This window comes from Mycteria americana, chromosome 2, assembly GCF_035582795.1.
Source record: "Mycteria americana isolate JAX WOST 10 ecotype Jacksonville Zoo and Gardens chromosome 2, USCA_MyAme_1.0, whole genome shotgun sequence".
Classification (NCBI taxonomy): Eukaryota; Metazoa; Chordata; class Aves; order Ciconiiformes; family Ciconiidae; genus Mycteria; species Mycteria americana.
The window spans coordinates 34,128,980-34,148,641 of NC_134366.1; the positions used below are offsets into that span (position 1 = coordinate 34,128,980).

General features: G+C 40.8%; 1 protein-coding gene across 12 annotated transcripts in view; it reads left to right on the forward strand.

The window, feature by feature from the left end:
* The first annotated feature begins 372 nt into the window (after positions 1-372).
* The window catches only part of HDAC9 (histone deacetylase 9), a 496,147-nt gene continuing 476,857 nt past the window's right edge, over positions 373-19,662 (forward strand). For 3 of the 12 annotated variants that reach the window (XM_075492934.1, XM_075492941.1, XM_075492944.1), the window contains exon 1: positions 377-661. The gene's annotated coding sequence lies outside the window, so the exon portion shown is untranslated. Of the gene's footprint in view, positions 662-19,662 lie in introns of all 12 variants that reach the window. The other 9 variants (XM_075492937.1, XM_075492938.1, XM_075492945.1 and 6 more) reach the window with 7 other exon arrangements.

Consider the following 19,662-nt stretch of genomic DNA (forward strand, 5'->3'; position numbering starts at 1 on the left):
GGGCGCGCTCCCGCGGCTGCCAGCACCCGCAGAGCCCCGAGGCGGAGGGGGGAGGCAGAGCTCAGGCGGGGGTCCGGGCACCGCCGCCCCACTCAGCGGGCCGCGCCCTCCGGCCGCCGCTGCGGCCGCAGCGCTGCCTGATCCCGCCCGCCGCGGGCAGCCGGGCGCGGGAAGCCGCAGGCCCTTGGGTTTCGTGCCCGAAACGCCCCGGGGAGCCTCCCTGCCCCTCTGCCCGGGCGAGGCGCCCCTCGGCGCTGTGCCCACCGCGGCTCGGCCCGCTCGGCCCCCAGCGGCCGCGGCGGGGAGCGCGGCGCGGCCCGGCGGCCTCCCCCCGCCGCCCCCCCCGTAGCCGAGCGGCTATTTTTAGTAAATCCTCTTCGCGTCGCCACGGGCGGCGATCGCAGCGCGCAGCCCCTCGCCAGCTGCCGCCGCCGCCCCGTCCCGCCCCGCCCGCCCGCCGCGCACGGCACAGGCTCGCCCCGCCGCCGGCTCTGCCGCCCGCCGGCGCTATGGCCACCTAATCCCCGCGGCAGCCGCCGCCGCCGCAACTTTTCCTCCCCGCTCCGCTCCTTCTCCCGCCGCTCCGGTGGAAGATGGCAGTTGGGGGAAGGACTGGAAGTTGCAGCCCGCGAGCGAAGAGATAAGGCGGAGGCGCGGGAAGGTGAGTGGCACCGGCCGGCTGCCGCTCTGCTCCGCTCCGCTCCGCCCGGCCGCGGCCGGCAGCGAGCGCGGGGCCGTGGGGGCCGGCCGGTCCCGCCGCCCGGCCGTTGTCCTTGACTTGCCGGGGCGGATTTTTTGGGACCTTTGGGAAGGTTTCGGGAAGTTGGGCCGTGTCAGGGCGGGCAAGGTGGCGGTGGGTGGGGGGCGGCCGCCCCCCGGCAAGTTTTGTTTTCGCGGGAGCGCGAGTGGAAGAGGAGTTTTCTGTGCGTCTGCCCTGCCTGGCGATGCGTGCTTTACGTGGTCCGGGAAGGGGGTCCCTTTGCGACCCCCCTCCTCCTGTGGGGCCGTGGCCGTGTCGTGGGGTGCCGGGGGCACCCAGGGCAGCTCGGGGGCTGGCAGGGGCCGGTTGCTGGAGCCTCAGCGGGCGGAGAGGACGGTGCGAGCTCCCCACGGTCGGCTGGGTGGTGGGGAGCTGGGGGAGGGCGTCGGGGGCAGCTGCCCCGTTGGGGGCCGAACAGGTGGGAGCGGGGACGGGGGCGGGCGGCGGGGAGCTCCCCTCGGGCACCGCCGCCGGGCCGGTGCGGGAGCTGCCTGGAGCAGGCGGTGGCCGGAGGGCAGGTACGGACGCATCCCATCCCGGTGCGGGGCCAGAGTTTTGTGTGATTGTATTTTCGGTGGCAAGGCGGTGTAGGCATCCTGGCAAGGCAACTTACAGGTTGGCAATGCTTGGGCATCGGACAGGTAGTTTCCAGTAAGGGTACAGTTGTTTTGACTCACGTAAAATGTCTGAATTTTGATCCGAAATGGAATATAATAGCAATCAGTAATCATTCGTGCTTGTCACTGTTATACAAAAAATGCAGGTATTACTGGTAATACACAAAATGCGTATTAATCTTTGAAAGATTTACACTGAGCCCACGGCAGTTTGTATTTTTAAGTGCTCCGAAGAGGTCTAAAAACACTGTTAAACTACGTGAGAATTTAAGAGGGGAGAGATCTTTAAAACAAGCTGAACATTGAGAAAGAAGTAGTGAAGCAAATTGCGGAGACCTTTTGACATATGAAAATGCATGAATGTTCTTTTCTGATGCAAAAGCTGTTCAGAATCTCTGTCACAAACAGCACAGAACAAGCACCGACACAGAAACCGAGGAATTTTAAACATATTTGTCTTTCAACGTTGTCAGCTTTAGTTCCTTGACATTTTGTTTTCTGTGACAGAAGAATAGTTTTGTGACAGTTATTCAGGATTTAATTTGCAAGCTCACAAAGGCCTGTAAGCTCTGCTGAGAACTCATGAACAAAAAAGGAAGGTATTTCACATTAAGGTTTTCAAATGCCCTCTCCCTTTCCTATCTCCCCTCTCTCACTTCCCCCCCCCCCCCCCGCTCCCCAACAGCTTCCCTAGATCTATTGAAGATATTTAAAATTTTCTTTTTATTTAATGTTTCTAAATTTTCTCTCATGTCCATGCATTCCTGTATCAGTGGCCTTAGCCCACATATGTTTTGTACCTAGAACGCCTACTTTGTTCAGAGAGAAACGCAGGCTTGTTCTCTGTCATAATATCGGAGCAGTCTTGGAAGGCATTTCCATCCCTTCATACACTTAAGTTGCATTGTTAATTGTATAAAATAGATAGGTCTCAACTATATATAACTTTCCACTGTCAATGTTGCAAATACACTGTTTTAACACCTCTTTCTCATTACGATGGCAGAGATGTGATCTAAAACATTGGGAAAAAACATGTCATGGCCCCAGGGAAAAGCTGCAGTCAGTCATATTTACCTACCACTGGTGCCAGCTTCTTCATATAAATATTGAAATAGCTCTCTCATATATGAAAATGTCACTGTCAGTTCAGAATTCCAAAAAAGAGAAAAACACGCCATTATACTTCTTGGTGACCAAGTTGATGCAGATGCAGCACCATAGTTAAGCCTACCCAAAACACTGTTCTCGGTGTCAGATTCCTTTGTATTTTGGTATCAAAGTCTATGTGAATGTGTAATACACCCAAATATTTTCAACGTGACATTAAAATGCCAGTTTTGAAAACAGTAGTGTTTGGTTTTCTATTAACCTGCTTTTCCACAAATGAAGAGCAGTCTACAGGATGAAACGGGAATAGTAGTTTGTAAGCTGTTGTGTATCTTCTGTTTTCCACCATCTTCCTGTGCCCAGAGCAGTTTAAAAAAAAAAGTGGAATAGTGTCTTCACTACTGAAAGTCCCAGTACGTGCTTCATTTGGTGCAGTTGTTCCTATTAGAATTTTTCTGGGAAAAAAAGATAATATTGTGATTGAATGGCATATATATTTCCTAATTTCTTGATAGAAGATAACATTAAAAAGAGATTCAGTTATAAAAACTATGTACTTTCTAAAAAGCATTTAAAGTGGAAAATAATTTTCAGTGGTTCATATCACTACCTGAGGTAGTCCCATAGAAGTTGCTGTTAAAAATGAAATTTGCATACTGAAAATAGTGATCAAATTAATGCTTACCCATCATGAAAATGATATGAATCCCAGTATGAATTACCATGAACGCTGAGGGTGACTACATGTAGTTGGAATAGGTAGTTTCTTAGTTTTCAACTAATGCTTAGTAGGAGAAACAAACGTAGTTTTGAAAATAATCAAATCGTCTTGTGTATGAACAACTGTAACCAATGAAAAATGACAAAAAAGTTGGAATGTAGTCTAGTCATCTCCAAAATGGTAAATTTAGCATATATTTACTGGACTACATGTACTACTGTCGTTTTATATTGATCAGTATTAGACTAGCTAATTTAAAGCTACTTAGGGTATGTGTATACAACTGCAATAGAAAGTACTTCTGGTTTACAGTGTAGTCATAGCTGAATCATGTAGCTGAGAGAGCTTAGTATATCTGAGGAGTGAGGGTTTTGTCCGTTTTACAGAAAAGGTTTGGGCCAGATTTGCTGAGGATTATATGCTATGTCCTATATGTGTACTGTTTACGTGAAATTAACTTTCCGTAGAAATTCAAGTTAAAAGAATGAGTATCGGAGTTCTCCAGTCTCTTCAAGCGTGTATAAGACAATGTTCTTTCTGTTGCTGCATTTAAGTGGGAAGGTACATAATACATTTGATGAGTTAAATTAAAGATGACTGTCATGTAAAGACAGAACATTGGACTATTCCATGATAAAAGATATTTGTCATGCTTCAAGGTTTCAGTAATGATTTTCAGAGAAGTAAGCATTTTTTTCAGAGAAAGTTGCATTGCTGAATCACTTAAGGTTAGATTGTTTACTGAAACTGATATGTGCGTAAGGCATTTTAGAGCTAACATTACTTGATGAAATCACCTTTCATTTGCTCCTTTTGGTTTTGAGGTTTTAGATTAGGATGATCATATATGACCAAAGAATTTATCCCTTTTTTGAGGTAGCTTACTTGGAATGAATGCATTATATTGTGAATGTCAGCGCATGCCTGGTAAGACTGCACTAGTGTTGACTTTATTATTACAACTTTTATAAGATTATGAGTTTTATTTGTACATGCTAATCCATAGCTTCATCTTCAAGCAGCTTAAAAATTACAGTGAAACAGTGCTTAACTACTGTTCAAAAATAATGTTTCAGTACTTTGAGGCCATCTTAAAATCCTTTCAGCTACAGGGTATGATCTGACTTTCCTGTGAAGACATACCCATACTTCTCCATGCTTCTCCATTTTTATACAATATATAGTTATGTAACTTTTTGCCAAAGAAGTTTGTCAATGCAAAAAGTTAGCGTGTTCAAAAGTGATTTAGACAAATTCCTAGAAGAAAAATGTATCAAAGGCTGGAAAGCAGAGAGATGATGGTTCTGGATCAGAATGTCTCCAACCTGCAAATATTCTGGAGACTTCGGAGTATTCCAAGGAGGTACTATTACATGGTTGCATTGTGCTTCCTCATGTTTCCTTACTCATCTGCTGTTGGGCATCTGGGGATATTGGGCTAAACAGATCTTTGGTTTGATTAGGTTTTACTGTTCATATATTCTTACACAATCAAGATTGGCAAGGTGAAATTGTGCAATTTAGAAATTCTTTTAGGGGGGAAAAGTGATTGAAAACTTTCGTTACACAGCCTTCAAGATCAGATGTTTACTTGTCTTTAGTGTTAATTCAATGTATTATGTAGATTATGAGCTGGGAAGGTAGTAGGAAGCAAATACTTGTTCTTATATTCCAGTAATTTCTTGTTAAGGGTGTTTTTCAATATAAATGTTAACATTTATCACTCACAAATCATGATACATTGTCGAAGTTTCTTTATAATGCCTAATAACTATCAGGATATTTTGGTTTTAAAGCTATTGCATAAATGTAAAGTATTTTTGTTTAAGGAAATGAAATAGTCTTCAGCAAAGGTAGCTCAAAAGTGCCTGTAAGAAGATTACTACTTACAGTATGTCTTTTATTTGTCCCTAATTCTTCAGTCATGGAGTAGGAGATGCTGGATTCTGTATCTCTTAATTAAGTTTCTGCTCTTTGACTCTCAGTTTTTGTTTTAAGTTCATTTCTGTTCAAAATACAGAGTGCTCTTTCTCTAGAATGGATGACTATCACTCCTGGGGCTTTGTTCAGGCTTGAGTCCTGTATCTGGCTCAGGCTGAGCGCATGTGAGTCTCTACCATCATGTTCGCTGAGTCCAGCTTCTGTTGCTGTGCTGTTTTAACCTGGAAGAGAATAGAAGGCCTTGTCTAATAAGTGTCTTGAAAAGGTGGTACCCGGCCCACTAGAGAAATTCGCAGCCCTGAAGGATGAGTCAGTCTTGTATGCATGCAAGATATGAGAAGACTTGAGCCTGAACTTATTCATAAAGAAGGTAGTGTGCTGCACAGTGCCTTTGGTGCCTCAACCTTTTGCAATGCCAAGGGTCTTCCATTTGCAGCTCTGTACTCTGCCTTTCCCTTGCAGCTCTGCAACCTTTCACCAAAGCTGCTGGGGCAGTGTTTCCCTTGCTGTCCTCATGCTGTTGGTCTTCTACTGTTGTTCTCATGGCCTTGCGCCTGTGCACCCCGGTACTACTGCTATGTCAGGTTTCCCGTGGGAAGTGATTGGCACTGGTGTAACAGTCACGCTTTTTCACCATCCTTTTCTTGCACCATTTTTTGCAGCTTTTAGTTTGCATTAGGAGAAGGACGAGTATCCGATAAGCATTACCCAATAATATACGCAAAGCTTAGCAGCCGGTTAGCTTGCAACACCAGCCTCTGATCAAAGTCTACTCCAATCAGTGCTAATAGTATCATAAGTGGAGACAGGCAATAGGGAATTTGAACAGATCATGAGGAAATCTATATAGTTTCTATGAGAAAAGTAGTATGGTGGACCACCTGATGCACTGGAGAGGACGCCTGAGAGAGGATGCTTATTGGGGAGATCCTGTCAGTTCTCTTCTTGACTAACCACTGGAGGGAGTTTTGCCTTTCCCCTTTCTATTGTCTCCTCTTGCTTTTCCAGTTCCCTTTCCCTTTTTCTGTGTTTTTTTATCTCCCCACCCCTGCTTTTTTCCCCCCCCAAAAGCAACTTTTATTGTTGGAGCTGATACATGTCATCAGCTATAAACTCTGCAAGTAAATCAAGAAGGGATGTAAAGATGCTTACAGACTTGTAATGAGAAGTCTAGGTAAGTGTGCTAATAGTTTGGTACAAGGTAAATTTATACCTGTTCAAGTACAAATTATCTGATAACTTTCCTGGTTTTACTTTTTGGTCAAATGGAAATCATACAGCCTCTGAGCCTTCATTTAGTCAGCCTGAGTTTACCCTTCTGGTTATTTTCATGTAAGAATATCTCTATTCCTCCAGATATCTTTGTGCCCTTCTCTGTATCATTTTCAATCTGAACTTGTATTTCTTCAGCAAATGTGACCAGAATGGTAGTTGGTGCCCATAGAAATCTCATTAGCGCCTTGTCCAAGGCAGGCAATTTTTTAAAAAGCTTGACTGATGTGTCCTAGGATGTATTCAGGTCAAACTGGAAGCTTCATTTCCTGTTACTTTTTGTAATGCTCATGATTACACTGAATCACAGAAGCATTTGAGTTGGAAGGGACCTTCGGAGGTCTGTAGTGCAACCTCTTGGTCAAAGCAGAGTCAACATAGAATTCAGACCATGTTGCTTAGGGATTTGTCCAATTCTGTCTGGAAAACCTCCAAGGAAAGAGGTTCCACAACTTCTCTGGACAATCAGACCCAATACTTAGTTATCCTCATAGCAATTTTTCTTTATGTTGAGTCATAACCTCCCAGTTTCAATTCATTACTATTGTCTCTTGTTCTTGTGCCATGTATGTCTGTGAAGAGCCTGGCTCCATCTTCTTGGTAACCTCCTCATAGGCACTGGCAGGCTGATGTTAGGTCCCTGCTAAAGCCATCTTATATCCAGGCTGAACAAGCTCAGCTCTCTCAGCTTCTTCTCATAGGGCAAGTACTCCAGCCCCTCTGACTGTATTGATGGACTCAGAAGGAGGCATCTTTCAGTCATTGGGAGCACCAAAACTAGATGCAGTATTCCAGATGAGGTCTAGTGCTTGAGTAAAGGGGAACCCTCAAACTTTGTATTGGTAAATCTACCAAATAGTAAATAGCACAAGATTCTGAAAATCCATGAATAAGGCATTGAGCAAAACTGTACTGTCTTGAGACCATAAAATAAATACAAGTTGTTATGTGCTTTTAAGAATTTGTTATTGGAGCTTACATAGAAACACAGTTTATTAGATAGTTCTTATCAGAAAAGTTCTTGAATCATGTTATTTTGGAGTAGGGAAGTAATGTGACATTGGAATTTTATTTTAAAACACTTTATATGCATTAGAATATCTCCTTTATAGGAGCATATGAAGAAAATGACATGACACAGATACTCTGTATGTCTAGGCTTTTAATTATACAAAACTCTAATTATTCAAGTTTTTGACAGTTATCATTAAGTCTCCAGGGTGCCTAACTATTGAACTGAAACCTTGCTTTGACAAGAGGTGGGTGAACTGCAGGCGTGAATGTAAGATTTCAAAGAAAAAAACCTGAAGCATTAAATTCCAAATGGAAAATAAGCAGCATGCACATGGTAACTGTTTAGTGTGTAAAATGTATAAATTATTGGCATTTTACGTGATTCATAGGTAGATAGCAATTCAGTTGTTCATATGTAGCTTAAAATTAGAGGAATATGCTGACAATATACGATGGATACAGTTGCCAATGTAATCTTTTATGTTTCCTCTTTTCATAGGCAATATAACCAACATTGATTAATAAGCCATACTATTAAGTAAATGGAATTTTGATACTTCATATTGGAGTTGAAACTGTTTTATTTGGGATATAAATAGTTTATATGTTCTCTGAAAACATATTATAAATTGAGACATCAGGGAGTTGAAATGGAAAATAATATTCAATAGCTAAAACAGATCATAAAGAGTCTTCTAATGTGGGTTAGGTCTGCCCTGCTGACCTCCATCATCCACAGCAGGGATCTAGCTGGAGGTTGCCACAGGATCCTTTTTGGCCTCTATGTACTCAGTTTTCCTTCCATAAAAATCAGAGTAGGTAGGGAGCAGTGGGGAGCTGAAGTTCAATCTCATCAACAGCAACAGAGTGAAGACATGGTCAAGATGCAATCCTGTGGCAATCAGGACCACAGAGCTGACAAGAGTGAATAGTTGACAAAGGGAATCCAAACCAAGATACGAGTCAGTGAAAGGTATTTTAATTTATAAATGATATATCTAGGTTTAATTTATGGATACTCTCTGTAGTAGCACCCTAACAATCCATTCCTCTTGCATGTGTACGTTCCTTGCTTAAAGGTGGACTATTTGCACTGAACACGGAGCACAGTTCAACATAATGTAACAAAGAAAAGCTGATTAAAACCATTCAGAGGTACTAGTTCTCCTATTTCAAACATATTAGTCTCTTACGAAGATCTGTGAATGAAGTAAGCATGAAAGAGAATATTCAACTGCTCTCAATAAATCCAGGTTTCTTACACAAAGTCTCTTGGAAGAATGTGAAATATCTATATTTATTGTATGCCGTCACATACACCTTGTCTCCCACTCCATCTGGCTATACTCTTTTTTTTTTTTCTTTCTTCCTCCTCGAAAGAAATAAGTTAGAGTCCTGATATGAAAATATTATTGAATATTGTTATCTTTTAATTGTTTGGAACAAAAGAGTTCAAAGCTTCCCTTTGATTGGAAAATGGTGTTAATAAGTGCTTTTTCTTGGTCAAGAAGCTTTCATCAGAAACAAGTGAAAAAGATAGAGGATTAATGTGATTAATGGATGCGTAACCCTAGGTTTTTACTGCATTTCAGTGAGATATGTATGACTGGAGCAATACCAGCCTATTAATGTGATGAGACTTCTTTTAGGAGCTTATCAGCCATTCTTTTTCCTTGTGCTAATGCATGTCATTGATACTGATCAGATTATGAAGAAAATGCAGATTTCAAAAGAAGGTGATAGGAATGGGCATCTTCTAAACAATTTGCTGAGGAGAACACTGATATTAACAGTGTTAGGACCTTGATTGAAAAGGTCGAGGATTTTACTTACCTTTGAGGAGTTTTGCCATTGACTATAACAAGGTCAGGATATCAGCTTTGCACGTGAAATTTTCACCTCTTGATGGGCTATTTGTATTGGGAGAAACAGATAAGATTACAAGGAGAGCTTGTGAAAGCCCTGTTCAAGGTTCAGATCTACTGAAGACGTGCACTGTGGAAGACTGTGGTATAGTCATCTCTTTCCCAGCCAGGAGCAGAAATGGCAGGGAGCATGGAAGTTGGGATCGCAGCTAGCAGCAGTTAAGTGCTTGTTTAGCCATTAGGGCAACCCAGAGAGGCTGATATAATTTAGACAGACCATCAAAGCAGTGGAGGAGCTACAAAAGTGTATCAAAAATAATTCTTGATGATTCTTCTTTGCCATCTTTTGTCAATTACCTTTAAATAATTTTAACAGATTTTGGCATGCGCTCTAGGTACATTTTCCCCTACATCAAAATATCTGTATGCTTCTGTCCCGTCCGTCACTAGTTTTCCTCAGTGATGCCTAAATATAAGTTTGTAGCTTCTTCTTTGATGATTCTTCTTTGCCATCTTTTGTCAATTACCTTTAAATAATTTTAACAGATTTTGGCATGCACTCTAGGTACATTTTCCCTACATTAAAATATCTGTATGCTTCTGTCCCCTCCATCACTAGTTTTCCTTAGTGATGCCTAAATATAAGTTTGTAGCTTCTTCAGTGTATTCTGATTACATGCAAACAGAGCATGCTGGTATGCGTAGGAGATTTTTTTGGGTGTCTGGCAAATGAAATCTTTTTTCTCTAGGCCACAAAGTAGCAACAGAGCAGCTTCCACAATTTCACTGCAGTTTTTATGGAGAGTCTGTATACATTGCATGTGAGAAATGTGGAAGTGCGGATTGACTTTATAGTGACAAATCGAGTGTAATTTCTGACCCAGCTTCCCATTTACTTATCCTCAGAACAGTTATCTATACTTCTGGAGAGAGCTGCTGGGATGTTTATCCCCTGTGAAGTCTGTATGCATCATTTCTCCTCACTCCTTTCATTTCTGTGGAGTGTTTGTATCGCTGTCTTTGTAAGAAGGGACTGGGCTGGGAGAGAGGGCGGGAGACATAACTGAGAGTCTGTCTTTTTCAGGTGACTTTTGGACCATAACTTAGGTTTTATGCATAGAAATGTCAGAAAGATCAAAATACACTTCTGTATAGATAATGAAGCAACATAATACATTCATTATTGTGTTAAGAAAAAAAGATACATACTCTTTGCAGTGATTTCAGTCTAAGTATTTCAGGAGAGAGCATGAAAAGGCATATTTTTCATATTTTAAGGCCACAGAAATATAATCAAAACAAATGAAAAGTAAGCTAGATTAAAAAAATGCTTTAAATTCTCCTTGCTTACTCTGATGGAGGGCAATTTTCTTGCATGAAATTGATTAGCTATGTGATATGTAAGGTAAAGTATTTCTCTTAAAGCATCATATGATTGCTTCTTTTTCGGGTCCCTATTGCTGTGGTATGTATATGGTGATTTTATATTGCTCTCCTTTGTGAAAAAGAACACTATACAGCTTCCTGCTCCAGATGTGTTAAAATCAAGATAATGAAAAGACCAAAATCTGTCATTTATAGTGTATAGTTATATTCTAAAGCGAATGGGAGCTGCATAGATTGCCAAGGCCAGAACTGGGGTTTAATCTATTTATCTTGTTTTGTTCATTTTTTTTTTTAAGTCATACATCGCAAAGGGATGTGGAGTATGTGCTAAGCACACACAAATCAAAGCAAGGCAATGACTCTTCATCCTTAATGCAGTTACTGAACATCAGTGCAGTGATCCATCAGATTTTCATATGCAGGCTATTACTCTCTTATCTACAGACTTTTTCCACTAATGTTGCTGCTTCAGTTAGGCAAAGGAATAATTAACTATACTGATATTAATGAAGCTGATATTACTGACACATATCAAGGTAAATAAAATGAGAATCTGACTTGCATTAGGTTGAAAATTTGTTAGCTAGCAATTCAATCTAATTATACTGAATTAAATCTAATTGCATATCTTCATTCAGTCCCCAGAATTTTAATAGTAATTGGATTCTCATACTTTGGGTGATTTTTAAAAATCTGAAGCATAATGTAAATTCTGTGGAACTTGTTCTCTAAAATTTAAGTTTCTGGAAAAACTAAGCACTGTTTAAAGGAAATTACCCATTTTGGTCAGGAAGCTTTTGTCAGAAACTGCTAATGAGGACACAGGATTAATGTGAATAATCAGTTTTTCACCTGTTTTATTTTATATGACAATAGTTATGTAACACAGAATTACAGAAGTTTCATATTTTGTTATGAAAAGAGGGTACTACAAATAATATTTCTGTTTTGAAAGATAACTGCTACATCTGAATTCTCTCGGTTTACCCTGGTATAGAATAGTGTTGGCTGTGGTATCACTAGAACTACAAATGTAGGTATAATTTTTGTGTAGAAGATAGCTGAAGAAATAATCGTCTCTGAATCAGGAATTCATTTGGTTCTAACCATTTTCCAGTTGGTTGATTGTTTAAAGTCAAAGTAATGCTCCGCATGTGGGCAGTAAGCATTGATGCTACATAGCAAATGGTATTTGAAACCAGTTATGTTTCATTCTCCATCCATCTTTAAAAAATGTATTGATTAGATACTAGTGCTGCCAGAAGAAATAAAGGGAAGGTTAAGGGAGTGAAAAATATTTTTTTTTTATCTGGAATAGATGAGGAAGCTCTTTGGTTTAGTTACTGCAAGGTTACTAAGTGCTGTGGTTCCCATTTTCTAATAGTAATAAATTGGAATTCCATCGTTTCACTTTACATTGATTTTTCTTTTGCAATGCATCTGAAAATTGATAGAAGCTTTGCCTATTTTATTGCAGTTCTGTAGTAAAAGGAAAAAAAAAAACTTTCATCCTAAGAATTGCATGTGAGAATAAAGCCAGTAGAATCTTAATGATTCAAATGGAAGTGAATATTTCTGGGAAGCAAGTAGAGGCTTTGGACTTGGATATAAGGGCTAACACAGGCAACTGGGTTCGTCAAGATCATATTGGCTGATGACAACTAGAAAATCCTCAGAGCTAAGCAATGTCGCTGAGAGGGAAGTATCACTGGGAGCAATAGGAAGTGAGTATGTAATCAAAGAACTCTTCATCTCCATCCTGCCTCTAACCTCACCCTGGAAGCCGCAAGAAGAGGTCACTGCAGAACTGTTCTCCACAGCATGGTATCTCAGATCTGTTCCAGACAGTCTCATTTTTTTTTCTCTCTCATTTGATCAAGAGTCATAGCAAGGGTCATACCAACACCTTATACCGCAGAAGGAAGACAAGGAAAACATCCCTTTCACATAGCTCTAAGATACATCATGCGTCAGATCAATATTGAAAGAGCTAATGAAGATAGTCTCAAAGTAAAAAAAAAAAAAAAGAAAAAAAAAACCACAAACCAAAAAACCACCACATTTTTTGTTATTTAAATACCCATATTCCCATTGTGCTGGAATGTACATCCTGTATAGGATGTACAGAGTTGAGTAATTTATGCCTGGATAGGCAATAGCATCAAATAATAGCAAAGCCTGATTGTTTCTTGATTTTTTGAAGGCCCACTCTATTTTTGTGCCGAGTTCCTGATTGGAAGGAGTCATCTTTCCTGTCCCATTAGAAATAAACTAGATTTAATAATGTAATAGAATTTATTCACTATTCAGTGCATAATTCCTGGAACAAAAAGGATCAACAGAAGAGCCCTCCATTCTGTGTAGGGTTGTAAAATCTGCCATTTTGTTACAGAATGGGGTGTGTTTTCCCTTTTTTCTTATTACTGACATACAGAAGGGAATTACAGCTTTTTGTATAAGCAGTGGAGGCAATTTGGAGTCAATTGAATAAATGAAATAAAGAAGCTGGAGGAAAGAAGGCACTTTCAACACCTGATTTTTTTTTTTTTTAGAATAATGAGCTATGAAGAAACTGTGACCTCACCTATAAGAGAAAGAGCTAAATGCTACATTCCTCTCTACAATAAGGTTAAATGCAGTCAGTTTCAATCTGCTGCTTCAGCAGCAAAGGAGGACATTTTCTTCATGATTCATGCAGAAAGAATGTTTCTTTATAATCGTATTCAAATTTCAATAACCCTCTAATTACTGTGTCCAGTGGGCATAAATACTATTTAGATAAAGCGGAATGCTGTGACTCTGTCTAAGCACATAGAGTTTCATCCATGATTGCTCATGAAAGCTGGGATTCGTCTTCCTGCACAGAGAAACATTAGATGCCACTCTAAAACTATGAATCTGGATTTAGTTGTGGTGAAATTGCTCTTGATTATAGGACTAATTTCCCTATGGGTACAACTTTACATCCTCTAGATGCTCAGGCCTACATCCCAAGCTATTGCATCTCTCTGTAGGCTCATCTAGATGTCTAAGCATGCTTAAGCATGCAAGGTGCTGGCAATATTGTCCAGCAATCCAATTCATTTTCTACTTTTTTTCTTCCATCTTCTGACTACTGCACTGCACCATATCCCATAGAGAAGGGTCTGGAGTCCAGGAATATTGCACGGTGCCTGTGTGCATTGTCTCTTCTCAAACCCATCGTAGACTAGCTGGTTAAAACAATGATGAGAGGAACCATGTCACCCAGGGAAAACAGCTGGCTGATATATTGGCCTAGTGGCTATGTAGTCATGGGTAATCAGAATGGTCTTACCTATACACACTAAAGGGCACACACTGAGCCAATATTGATACATTCTGTGCTGGTACAAGACCTTCTTAAACATGATGGTGCCTCCTCTTGTAAGGATGTTTTCTTTCCCTGTATTTTTCCCCACAGCTTTTTCCCAGTCTCCATGGCAGCCTGAGTCCCTCTGTCTCACAGCTCTAAACAGAAAGCTCTCTACCAGCCATAGGCAACCAGCATGGACAAGTCTTATCCTAATTTTTTCCCTCTTCCTGGCCTGAACAATGCAGAATTTTGGATTACAGGCCTCTTAGTGACTCAGAATCAAGAGGGACAGCTTGTCGTGGGAGGAGAAGGAAAAAGAAGAGCTCATCTTTTCCTGAGACAAGTCTTGCCATGCTCAGCATCCAAATCGCAGAAACCCTCTGGATAATGAGTGGATTCTTCCAAGTCACAAGGCATGCAACAGCCACCATTCAGCTCTGCCTGCAACTTCTAATACTTCTTGTCCAGCTTTTGTGAAACTCCAGCTATAGGCCAGGAGCATGTCTGCATGTAGCCAACCTTTGATGGCAGGAAGGAGATGACAACCAAAGCAACACAGGCTTGACAGACTGAAAACGGCGAAGCTTGAGCAGCATCCCACCATTGTTTAGCATACAAGGGATTACTAGCTCGCAGCACCCAATTCTGGACAAGCCGAGTACAAAACTTGGAGACAATAGAGAGGCATGAGTGTCTTCTCAAGTGTCTTCAGCACTTGGTGTTCCAAGCCTAACTAGAGATATCAGTGGAGAATGCTTAAGCAGTGTGAGTGTGTGCTCCTAGCATGGACAGTCAGCAGTTTTGGCCAGGTCCCGCCCATGTTACACATCAAAACCAGCTTAGGTTTACTGTTTATTCCTCAAGTCCCTGGTTCTCCAGGTCAGTAACTTCCCACGTGATTCTGATCCTTTGCCTGCTCATGACCAGGAGAAGAGGTCTAAACAATGTCTGGTGTGTTTTAGATACAGGGGAGTGAGCAGGTGTCTGGAGACAGTAGTTGTGATCTTTGGCTTTGCAGACTGTGAAATACATCCTGAATAGGGGACCTAGAGAAAAAAATGGTTTAAAGCAACTTGGTAATGCTCCATCTTTATTTTGTGTGTTTCTAGTCTGGGCTGAATAAGTGGATCAAGACACTCTTAATTCAAGTCCCCCTCCTTCAGACTGGAGTGGACACTTGAAACTAGCAGTTGTGTGCTCTCTCTTTTTATGACAACGCTGCTTCACTTGATGATCTGTCCCAGTCATATCCAGGAGAGAGCTGACACAGCAATGCTAGAAGTGGGACAGCTGTGTTTGGTCTGAAATCAAGCCTGGAGGTCCTGCTGTGTAAGAAGTTTTCCCATTCTGCATTTTTTAAGTAGTTAGGTGTCTACTGAGCCACAGGCAGGCAGTTCCAGTAGAGAACAAGTATGCTGGGAGAACTGGAGTCTCTAGAGTGGTACTCAAGAGGTCACGGTGGTGCTTCAGTGCAGGGCTTCGTTGCCTGCCTCGCCTGGTGGAGTTACAAGTCCTTGTTTCCCTCTTGTCCTGCAGCTGGGGAATGGTTGTATGTAAAAGCTCACATCTTCTCCTGTCAGATACGGTTGGTAAGATAGGTCTGAGTTCCCCCAATTCTGGGGGCTGGCAACTGGGTAGGATATATAGCCTGTCGCGTCTGGCTTTCTCTTCTGCTGAATCAGGTTAAGTTACCTGTACATGTATCTAGCCTAGAACTTTGGCTTCTCTGAGGTGATTTTCATGTAAGAGCAAGTTTGGGGGTGATGAGTGGGAGGGGACAGTTCTGACTTCTTCAGGTGTCAGCTTCCATGCTTTTACTGCTTGGGCAGGTTGTCTGGCAAATATCTAAAAGAGGTGGCAGCCTCTGAATATTTTATATAGTGCTTCGTGGAAGGGGCAGATGTTGCATGAAGCCCCGGATAGTGCTCACAATTTCTGGATACTGAACTTTTTTAAACTTCAACTTAGAACGTTTCCTTTTCCTGAAGTACCTGACATTATTCATGGTCCTGATGTATGACTGTCCTGGTTTCATCTGAGATAGAGTTAATTTTCTTTATAGTGGCTGGTATGGGGCTATGTTTTGGATTTGTGCTGAAACAGTGTTGATAATACAGAGATGTTTTTGTTGTTGCTGCTCTAGTCAAAGACTTTTCAGCTTCCCGTGCTCTGCCAGGTGCAGAAGAAGTTGGGAGAGGACACAGCCAGGATAGTTGATCCAAACTGACCAAAGGGCTATTCCATACCATATGGCGTCATGCTCAGCATATAAAGCTGGGGAAGAAGAAGGAAGGAGGGGACATTCGGAGCGATGGCGTTTGTCTTCCCAAGTAACCATTATGCGTGATGGAGCCCTGCTTTCCTGGAGATGGCTGAACACCTGCCTGCCCATGGGAAGGAGTGAATGAATTCCTTGTTTTGCTTTGCTCATGTGCGCGGCTTTTGCTTTACCTATGAAACTGTCTTTATCTCAACCCACGAGTTTTCCCACTTTTACTCTTCTGATTCTCTCCCCCATCCCACCAGGGGGGAGTGAGCGAGCGGCTGCGTGGGCCTTAGTTGCCGGCTGGGGCTAAACCACGACAATGACCGCGAAATTTTACTGGTAGTGCAGTTATACATCCACATGTGGCCTTCCAAATGTGGTCAACATCTGGCTCCCAGATCTCCCCATTGCTATATGATCTGTACCACCCTGACTTGTGCCAAGGGATTTCCTTTAGAAATTAAATGGCTGTTTCTCTAATTTTCACACACAAGCTTTGATAGAGGCTTGCTAAGGGGAGGGTGAGATATGATGGCTTGGCAATGTGGCAACAAACTTTTTTTAGCTTGTTCCTTGAATGTTTTTCCTAGAAAGTTGCCTTTTAAATGATACCAACACATTTCTTCCCAAATTAAACATTTGAGGAAGTAGGTGAACACAGAGTATTAGAAAGTCTCACATCCATAAAGACATTAGTGAAGAACTTGTTAATAGCACTGCTGCTTCTCTGCAGCTCTAAGGAGAAGTACACTGCTATCGCTTGAAGAGGTCACTTCTTTTCTCTATTCAGAGTGATAATAACAATTCATCCTTCCTCCTGTGGCATTTATGGATCCCTTCTGTCAGATCTCATTTAGATTAGATACACCATCAAATGTAGCTATGAAGACAGGTTATAATGTGAAAAAGGACCTCGGTTCAGCTTTTAAAATTTGCGTAGATAAGTGACAGCCCAAAGCTTTCTGGGCTTAAGTCAGGCTTACGCATCTAAATCATTTAAGCCTTTTAGAATAAACAGTAATTCATGGTTCTTCTTAACTGTTTTCACATATTCATAAGGGAAAATTCACCTACAGTTGCTATGAAATGAACATTAAGCATACAACCAATGAAAAAAAAAAGTGGTTCTTTACCCCTTTCCTCCAAGTGAGCTTTTAATTGTCTAGCTTTTTCAAAAATACAACTTCGTCTTTCAAATTCCTCTTTCAAACTACCTGTTTTAGAAATGTTCATTCTCCCAACTCATTTCTCCTTCCTGCTGTGTAGTTTCTTGAATGGACTGTAAAAGCACTCATGCTCTGGTCACTCTTCCCTAGAGTAGTTTCCACAGCATTTTGTCATTATATCACAGTTGTACCTCTGATGAGTCCTCATCACACCGAGGGGGATTACTTTTTCAGTGTTTGTGGCTTAAATTCTCATAGAGATTTCACTTGTCTCTCCAGGTGCTTCTAGGAGCCATGAAGATTTTTTGTCTTAGAATTCTTAAACATGGTATTTTCTGTAGAAACGTTTAGATACCTGCAGTTTTGAATATTGCACCTTTTTCACTTGATTTATTTCACAGGGCTTTAAACTGAACTTCTTTCTTTCTAAAATACATGTCATACCCTTTTAAAATCAAATTAATGTAGTTGAAAGTGATGGACTCAGTAGTAAAGTATACTTAAAACAGTGTTCAGCAAAGCCACTTTTGCTAAATAAAAATTTTAAGCTGCTATTTGTTAAAGCATGGGATGTGACAATTTTGTGAAAAGAATGAAATACATTATTGCAATACATACGTGCAATATTCTTGAATACAATATATTTGTACATACATACAGTATGTACAGAACTTAATTTCTTGTCTGTACAATTTATTTTTCATTTATTTTCACATTTATTTTAAATGCTGACTAACATAGAGGAAAGGTGTCACACACCTAGCACCAGCAAATGGAATGCAGTAAGCAAGTTATAGTCAGTAACTAAATTTCATATATAAATCCATACTGTGAGTTGATGTTATCAGAAATACATGTGTCTGTTGAATCTAGTCTTATACTTTAAAGTTTGTTCCTTTCAAATTTCGATTTCATACTTTAGAACTTGGTCCTGCAAAACATACACTGAAGTATTCCAAGTGAAACCAAGGACTGACAATTTTCAAAGTATCTGTGACAGATACTAGACAGATGCTCTATAGAAGTAGTACTGTACCTGCCTAAATTTAAAGATGCTTATCCTGTTGTTTTTGATCTTTTCCTGTCAGTTTGATTATAGTAGTATTCTTTGAACACTTTTTTTTTTTTTTTTTTTAATGTAGAGAGAGGTTAAGTACATTTTCTCTAATAATCTTGGTAGAACGCTAGGGTTTTAGCTCAAAGCAAAGATTGCACAGATTGAGAATTTTATCTGTGTTTTCAGTCCACAAAGACCTTTTGAAGAAAACAATGATGACACATTACCTAGATAGCAAAGCTCTTAGATTTACTTTGTGAGTTTCAGTTTTCTTTTATGCCTTTTCTTTGAGTTTTAGTGGTGAATATGACTCATATGAGATGAAGGAACCCTTTGACAGTCTTGTGTTTCAGCAACAGTGGAAGTGCTGTAGTCAAAAGAAAAAAAAACATAGATGGGGAAGGCAAATCATAGAATTTGGTGACATCAGTGTGCAGTGTTGAAAAGAGGATTTTTAAAAATCAGAATAATTGGATTGATGGCTGGGGAGCACATCTAAACAGGACCATCTTTGTTATATTATTAGCAAATAAAAATAAATATATAGGCAACTATCTGAAGATAAATTCCAGGAATATACAAATTCATTCCTATACCATAGATTGACATAGGTTGATAGAGATAACCAGGCAAAATATTATCTTGATCCAAGCTGATTAGAGAAGCCCAGGTTGAAAGTGGTGCTGGATGAACACCTGGGACACTCAACCAGTTGGATGCACGTCATCTGGGAGTGGGAATGTGCCAGTAAAGAAAGAAATTATAGAAAGTTATTAAAGCTTGATCTGAGGAAAAAAAATATCAAAATTAATTGCTTGTGGGTAACACGGAAGTTGTGGAAACAAAGAGGTACATTGGCAAGGTAGTTGCTGAGGGTCTGTAATGAGATCAGAGAAAATGGTTAAGATATGAGGAAATCTGTAAATTTAGAGGAAAAGCTGACACAAGATTGGTGGTAATATTGGCACCAGGGGAGAAAGCATTATGAGTAGATGGGCAAATTAAGGTGATGAAAGGGAGCACTTGAGTAGTAGGAGGATGACTTGTATAGAAGAAGGGCTGAGTTGATGGTAGCCAGCTTGGGGGCTGTTTTGAGAGGATGGGTCTAAAATGAGCATGAAAATGTAAGTTTTGAGAGGTAGGCTAATGTTTT